General features: G+C 39.5%; 1 long non-coding RNA gene across 1 annotated transcript in view; it reads right to left on the bottom strand.

Annotated features, from left to right (window-relative positions):
* Positions 1-1360: 1360 nt before the first annotated feature.
* Positions 1361-7894, bottom strand: part of LOC108533970 (uncharacterized) — a 10343-nt gene continuing 3809 nt past the window's right edge. Inside the window, exons 2-3 of the long non-coding RNA XR_001886860.1 lie at positions 5452-5523; positions 1361-1480 (exon numbers count right to left, since the gene is read on the bottom strand). This is a non-coding gene — a long non-coding RNA (uncharacterized LOC108533970). The remainder of the gene's footprint in view (positions 1481-5451; positions 5524-7894) is intronic.

Genomic DNA, 7894 nt, shown 5'->3' with positions numbered 1-7894 from the left:
AAATAATGGAACTTGTACTGTTAGAACTAACGGAGTAAGAAAATTTTTAAAAACAAGCCATCAGTCTGGACCTGTGTAAGTGAATGAAGGAGAAGCACTTTAAAGTCAGGGAAAAAAATATGCACACACTTAACATTTAGAATTATCAACCACTGCTGGTTTTCCATAGACCATTTCATTTCTGATTTCATCTGTGAAAGATATTATTGCTACCATTCAGAGGGGGACTTTGATTGTTAACTGCCTGGTCCTCCTTGCTTGGCACCCTGCAAACAAATGTGCTCCTTTCTCCCACTGCAAAACCTCAGTATGGTTTGGCTTTACTGTGCTGGGCCAGTGGACCCCAGTTAAGTCCGCTAATAAGCTCTTGCTATGTCCTTGGGATGGGTTTCAGATCCAAAATAGACTGACCCTACCCACACTGCTGACTCGGCTGGTCAGTATTTGTCAATAACATAGAGGCTTCATTCAAAGTTGTAATTACTGGAACCCAAGGGTGATTTCAGGATTTTATGGAGCCTGAACCTTACCTATTAATAATAAAAACATGGAAAAGTATGAATACAAAGATTCCCAAGGGCCTCCCAGGACCGTGCAAGTGAAAAGCCCTGAAGCTGAGGCTCTATTCAATTCATCACCATTCCACCACAGCTGAGGTCCTTTTTTTTTTTTTACAAACTTTTGTAAGAAATGCAATGGGCCTATTTCTCACTATGGCAAATGTTTCCTGAAGCAAATTAGCTTTTTTTACCAGAAAGATTTGACCCAAAACAAAGGTGCCCAGCCCCCAGCATACATTTGATGTGTTGAGACCATTGTGCCAATAGGGTCACTTGTTTCATGCATTTTCTTGCCCATGCCAAAGGTCAGAACTAGGAAAAGCAGGGCAGGTCATATATAAACTATGTAAGTTTCTTGGTCTCTTCGTACTTTAGTTTCCCCATTTGAAAAAACGAATGGATCTTTTTTTTTTTTTTTTTTTTTTTTTCTGAGACGGAGTTTCGCTCTTGTTGCCCAGGCTGGAGTGCAATGGCACAATCTCGTCTCACTGCAACCTCCGCCTCCCAGGTTCAAGCGATTCTCCTGCCTCAGCCTCCCAAGTAGCTGGGATTACAGGCAGGTGCTACCACGCCCGGCTAATTTTGTATTTTTAGTAGAGACGGGGTTTCTCCATGTTGGTCAGGCTGGTCTCAAACTCCCGACCTCAGGTAATCCGCCTGCCTCGGCCTCCCAAAGTGCTGGGATTATAGGCGTAAGCCACTGCGTTCAGCCCAACGAATGGATCTTAAGACATACTTTTCAGAGTTCATAATGGGCTTATACCCAGCTAACCAATAATTGTATGAGGTTCTTACATGTAAATAGTTGTTTACAAGTATTCATCTTCCATTTCACTTACAACTTGTGTAAAAACTGCATCCCATGCCAGGCCTGAAATGTTCCAAAGCTCAGTTCTGTGAGTAAATTGCAATCAAGATTCCTGCCAAAAAAGAATCAAGCCAAAGAAGAAAAAAATATATATTCTTTCAGAACATTTATCACTTGCATTGATTTTAATTTGCATAGGATGGAACATAACCTCAATATTTTCTCTATGCACTAAAGAAATCTCACAGTGGAAGATATTGGCTTATGATTTATACTTTAACATTGCACATGTGGTGCATTAGATACAAAACAGCAAATGCTCAGTAAATACTTATGTTAAGTGAGCTTTATTTCCCTAGGACAGGATTTCACAACTTCAGGGCCATTGACTCTTGGACTATATAATTCTTTGCCGTGGGGGTTTGTCCTGTACCTTGTAGGATATTTAGCAGCATTCCTGGCCTCTGCCTACCAGATGCCAGGAGAACATCCACAGTTGTGACAACCAAAATTGTCTCCACACATAGCCAAGTGTCATCTGGGTGCAAAATCACACTGGTTGAGAACCACTGCTCTCTGATGATTCACTACGATCTGTGTAGTAATTCTTACACTAATCTTTCCTAGGGACAAAGAGGATTTGCTATATAATTTTAGTAACTTTAAAATTTTAATCATATTTCAAAATGAATAGCAAAGGGGTTTATCATTAAGTTTTATTAAAGTTCTAAATGTAATCAAGTTATATTTGTAATTTCCATAAAGTGCAAAAATGGTAGTGGTTCAAATGTATGTCTTTCAATAGGCTGTATTTTATTGCAGGATAAATCTCTAGGAAAAGTAAAAGGAAAATATTGCCTTGATTAGTTATTAGATGTCAAATTAGTAGGAATAAATAGGAAGAGTTTACAGTAACATTAAATACATGGTTTTCATCTGAACTCTAAACGTTTGGACTTGTATTTGAACTTCCCAGAGCCTCTAACCATGCCAGTATCTCTCCTAGAGTCTCACCTTCATGGTTTTAATAAATAAAATATACAACTACTATAGATCTTGATAGACTTTGGAATTAATTTTTCCTGAAAGCAGTAGACTTGATTAGATGACCTTTTGTAGTCTCACCAAATCCTAGCTCGAAGTTTTTATCTTTATATATAGTTTCTAATATTAAAAGGAAGAGTCTCACCTTCCTAGTTTACGTCTATTTTCCTAAGCCAGTTCAACATCAGAAGAAATAAAAGACATCCTTTCACATCATTTGAAAGGAAGTTACCTCTTTAACTAATACATAACTTTGAACTAATTCAAATCATATTAATATAATTAATTTCTATCATATTAATAGAAATTCTTTTTTGGTTTTATATTGCTTTATTATTTCATGAAAGCAATTTATTCAGTTATACAGTGAGGGCAACAAAACAACATGGAACTGGGTTTTTTATTTTTCAAATGAAAACAGGTGTAGTCAACACCCATTCTTAACTCCAGTTGACTCTTATTTCCATTGATTCCAGCTTGTCAGCTTGTCCCTCCCTCTTTACCTGGATGGTGTAATGTTGTTTGGCTGATGTCTCCATCTCTAGTCTCTCCCTTCCTAAACCATCCTGCACACAGTCATGAGATAAACTCTCCAGAAGTGGCTTGCAAAGACCAGCATCTCCTAGGAAATTACTGAAGATGCAAATTTTTGGTCCCACTCTAGACCAACTGAATCAGTAACTGCGAGGGTAGAGTGCAGAACTGAGTTCTAACGCACCCTCCCAGTGATTGTGATGCAGCTCTATCTCACAGCACTGCTGTGATAACACTGGTCCATATGATGGCTCCTTAGCTTGACATTCAAAGTCCTAGAAGATCTGGCTCTAATTTCCTACTCTCCCTCCTTGTACTCTACAGGTACTCATGGCATTCCTCAAATGCTTTGCTATGTTTTGCCCTTCTCCCATTTTCCTTTTGCAAGTTTAGAATCTTTTCCCCAAGATGTTTGTCTGATGTTACACAACGGCCCTTCAAAGTCCTATTCAAATGGCATTGTTCTAATAACATCTTCCTGGGTCCAAATTGAAGTCGATCTCCTCTCTTCTATGCTCCAGAAACAATGTATCCCTCCTAGAGCCCACATCCATTTCTTCTTTTTAATGTAGTTATTTTTCATCCCATTTCTTCTGGGCATAAACTTCTTGAAAGCATGGACTAGGTCTTGTTCATCTGCATTGCCCACCGTGTTTAAAACTGACACATGGAAATAAATCGAACTCACATAGTTATAAAATAAATGAAGAGCTGGGGAAGTGAGTAGAAGGAAAATGACTGTTTTAAAGGAAATGTAGTTTTATTACTTCATGGCCTTTGTAGCACTTTGGTATCCACCTGAGGGTCTTTATACCCACTTTCCTCAAGCCTTCTACGTTTGAATCTGTTTGCAAAAAAGCATCACTAATGAGCTTAATGAGGATTAATGACATACACACCTCTGAACCATGGACAAAGGATAAAAATCAAGCTTTCATAGCAATGAACATAGTATCTTCTTATCTCTAAACAGACAGAAATACTATGCAGATATCCCTTCCTTGGTAACACGGCTGAGGACATAGTTATTTTGTAATTAGTGAAGAGTTAGGGGCATTTCTGATATGCTTACTTGCTATAAACAGTCTAGCTATACCACTTAACCATCATTTTAAACATCTGTTTTAGCATAACAATTCCTGAAATGAAATCCTAAATACCAGGCTATTCTTTTGGTAGCTTAATATTCTTGATAATATTATTTATATAATTCAGCTGCTTATTATTTAATATTTAAATGTTAATTTAATTTAGATTAAATTATCAAAAAATTCTGGATTAATGATATTCAAATTAATGCAGGTGGTCTGTATTTCCTTCTCCTTTAGGCAACAATCTGAAGTTAACTTTAATTCCTTTCATTCTACTAAAGCAACTTTTTCAAATCTTTCTTTTTTTTTTTTTTTTTTTTGACAGAGTCTTGCTCTGTCACCTAGGCTGGAGTATAGTGGCATGATCCTGTAACCTCCGCCTCCTGGGTTCAAGTGATTCTCCTGCCTCAGCCTCCCAAGTAGCTGGAATTACAGGCACTTGCCACCATGCCTGGCTAATTTTTATATTTTTAGCAGAGACAGAGTTTCACCATGTTGGCCAGGCTGGTCTCGAACTCCTGACCTCAGGTGATCCTCTCGCCTCGATCTCCCAAAGTGCTGAAATTACAGGCGTAAGCCACGGTGCCTGGCCCTAAATCTTTTTTGTGAAGGTCAGATAGTAAATATTTTAGGCTTTGTGGGCCACATGTGGTCTCTGTTGCATATTTCTCTTTGTTTCTTTTCTTTTTCTTTCCCAGTCCTTTAAAAGTGTAAAAACCATTCTTAACTTAATGGGCTATTTAAAAACAGACTGTAGGATTAGATTTGATCTATTGGTTGTAGACTGAATATAAGAAGATGATATGTGAACACTTTTTATAAAACAAGGTTCATAGGGGTATCAATCACTGCTCAAATCTTATTACCACGTGAAATTTTTTTTCTGTCTGTATTCTGTCTATATCATTAAAAAACTGAAAATGCATAGAAGATATTAATGCTACCGGGCGCGGTGGCTCAAGCCTGTAATCCCAGCACTTTGGGAGGCCGAGACGGGCGGATCACGAGGTCAGGAAATCGAGACCATCCTGGCTAACACGGTGAAACCCCGTCTCTACTAAAAAAAATACAAAAAACTAGCCGGGCGAGGTGGCGGGCGCCTGTAGTCCAGCTACTCAGGAGGCTGAGGCAGGAGAATGGCGTGAACCCTGGGAGGCGGAGCTTGCAGTGAGGTGAGATCCGGTCACTGCACTCCAGCCTGGGCGACAGAGCGAGACTCCGTCAAAAAAAAAAAAAAAAAAAAAAAAAAAAAAGATATTAATGCTAGAGATTGGCTGAGACCCTATACAAACTTACAGAATTGCAGAATTGTATTGCCAAAAGAAATCTTAGAGATTATCTAATTTGAACCCCTTATTCATTTTACAGATAATATGACTAAAAACTAATAAACATGATTAACTAACTAACTTACAAATACTGGAGGGATAGCAGGCCTTCAAATGAATCGCTGTGTAATTCAGTCAAATAATTTTCATTGAGAATTCTGGAAAATGAAAAATTATTTTCTAGATCAAAATGCAAACTACAACTATTTGCTACACAGGACTAACTCCTACATGTGGAGGAAAGCCCGGTGAAGGTAATTTCAAGATGGTGGTATCTGCTCTGCTTTCATTCAAACCTTTTCTTACATTTTCCTTTTTGTGTCCATCTCTCTTCACCACCACTACATACACACATACGCACACACACACACACAAGCACACCCCTACCTACTCTTCCCACCAAATTGTCTATTTAATGCCTCCTCTCTAGATCACAAAGTCCCTGTTCGAATCCAACTCTGGGTGGCACCAACATCAGCAGAACTTCCGTTTCCTCCTCTTTTCCCAAACCTTGTTATAAAAGCCCCACTTGGAACCATGTCAGGGCTGCAAGTGAAGTCATTCGACTTTTTTCTCCCATTAAAAATATTTGAGAAGGCCGGGCCCGGTGGCTCAAGCCTGTAATCCCAGCACTTTGGGAGGCCGAGACGGGTGGATCACGAGGTCAGGAGATCGAGACCATCCTGGCTAACACGGTGAAACCCCGTCTCTACTAAAAAAAATACAAAAAAAAACTAGCCGGGCGAGGTGGCAGGCGCCTGTAGTCCCAGCTACTCGGGAGGCTGAGGCAGGAGAATGGCGTAAACCCTGGAGGCGGAGCTTGCAGTGAGCTGAGATCCGGCCACTGCACTCCAGCCTGGGCGACAGAGCGAGACTCCGTCTCAATATATATCTATAGATATATATATTTGAGAACTACAATGTGCATAAAGCACACATAACATAAATGTTGTTTTTATTTTATTTTAATTTATTTTAATTTCTGAGGCAGGGTCTCACTCTGTTGTCCAGACTGATCTCAAACTCCTGGGCTCAAGTGATCCCCCTGTCTCAACCTCCCAAAGTGTTACAATTACAGATGTGAACCACTGCACCTGGCCAAATATTCAGTTTAATAATTATAAAGCAGATACCCGTATAATCATTACGAAAGATCATTACTAGCATCCCAGAAGCCCCAGGTCCTTTCCAATCACAACCCCCTCTCTAACCCTTATAGATATCCACTATCCTGACCTTTGTAATAATTTTCTTGTTTTTAAAATGTAGGTCCGGCCTGGCACAGTGGCTCACGCCTGTAATCCCAGCACTTTGGGAGGCCGAGGCGGGTGAATCACCTGAGGTCAGGAGTTCGAGACCAGCTTGGTCAACATGGTGAAACCCCATCTCTACTAAAAATACGAATATTGGTTGGACATGGTGGTGGGTGCCCGTAATTCCGGCTACTTGGGAGGCTGAGGTGGGAGAATCACTTGAACCCAGGAGGCAGAGGTTACCATGGGCCAAGTTCACGCCACTGTCCTCCAGCCTGGGTGACAAGAACAAAACTCTGTCTCAAAAAATAAAATAAAATAAAATAAAATAAACTGGTAAAGTAAAATAAAATGTAGTTCTGGCTGGGCACGGTGGCTCACACTTGTAATCTCAGCGCTTTGGGAAGCCAAAGTAGGAGGATTGCTTGAGCCCAGAAGTTCGAGACCAGTCTGAGTAATACAGCAGGACCTCATCTCTAGACAAATTTTAAAATTAGCTGGGCATGTTGGCGCACACCTGTAGCCCCAGCTACTGGAGAGGCTCAGATGGGAAGATTGCTTGAGCATGGGAGGTCCAGGCTGCAGTGAGCTGTGTTTACACCACTGCAGACCCTGTCTCAAAAATAAACAAAATAAAATAAAATGTCGTTTTACCTATTATATGTCAGTCATAAACAACATATTTTAGCTTTGCCTCCTTGAACATTATATAAAAGAAATCATATTACACATATTATTTTCTGTATTACTTCTGTCACTCAATAATCTGTTTGTACATTTAAGATGTATGTTGCTGAGGTTGATTCATTCCAAGGCCTGTGTTGTGCTTTCAATAAGGTAGTTACTAGCTATATTTGGCTACTGTTAGTGACTGAGGAACTGAATCTTTAATTTATTCATTTTAATTATTTTTAAATTTAAAAGCTGATACTCAATGCAGTCATTAGAAAATTTATTGGGTACATGATGCTACTTTTTCAACTGCAAATTTTACAAAATCTAAATATAGATTAAGGTGTTTTGTTTGTCTGTCTGTTTGTTTGTTTTGAGATAAGGTTTCACTCTGTTACCCAGGCTAGAGAGCAGTAGCACAATCACAGCTTACTGCAGCCTCGACCTCCCAGGCTCAAGTGATCCTCCCACCTCAGCCTGCCTAGTAGCTGGAACTATAATCACACACCATCATGCCTCGCTAATATTTTTAATTTTTTGTAGAGACGTGGTTTCACTGTGTTGCTAGGCTAGCCTTTTTTTTTTTTTTTTTTTTTTTTTTTTT

Source organism: Rhinopithecus bieti, unplaced genomic scaffold, assembly GCF_001698545.2.
Source record: "Rhinopithecus bieti isolate Rb0 unplaced genomic scaffold, ASM169854v2 scaffold_10685, whole genome shotgun sequence".
NCBI lineage: Eukaryota > Metazoa > Chordata > Mammalia > Primates > Cercopithecidae > Rhinopithecus > Rhinopithecus bieti.
This window is presented reverse-complemented; position numbering and strand designations above follow the sequence as displayed.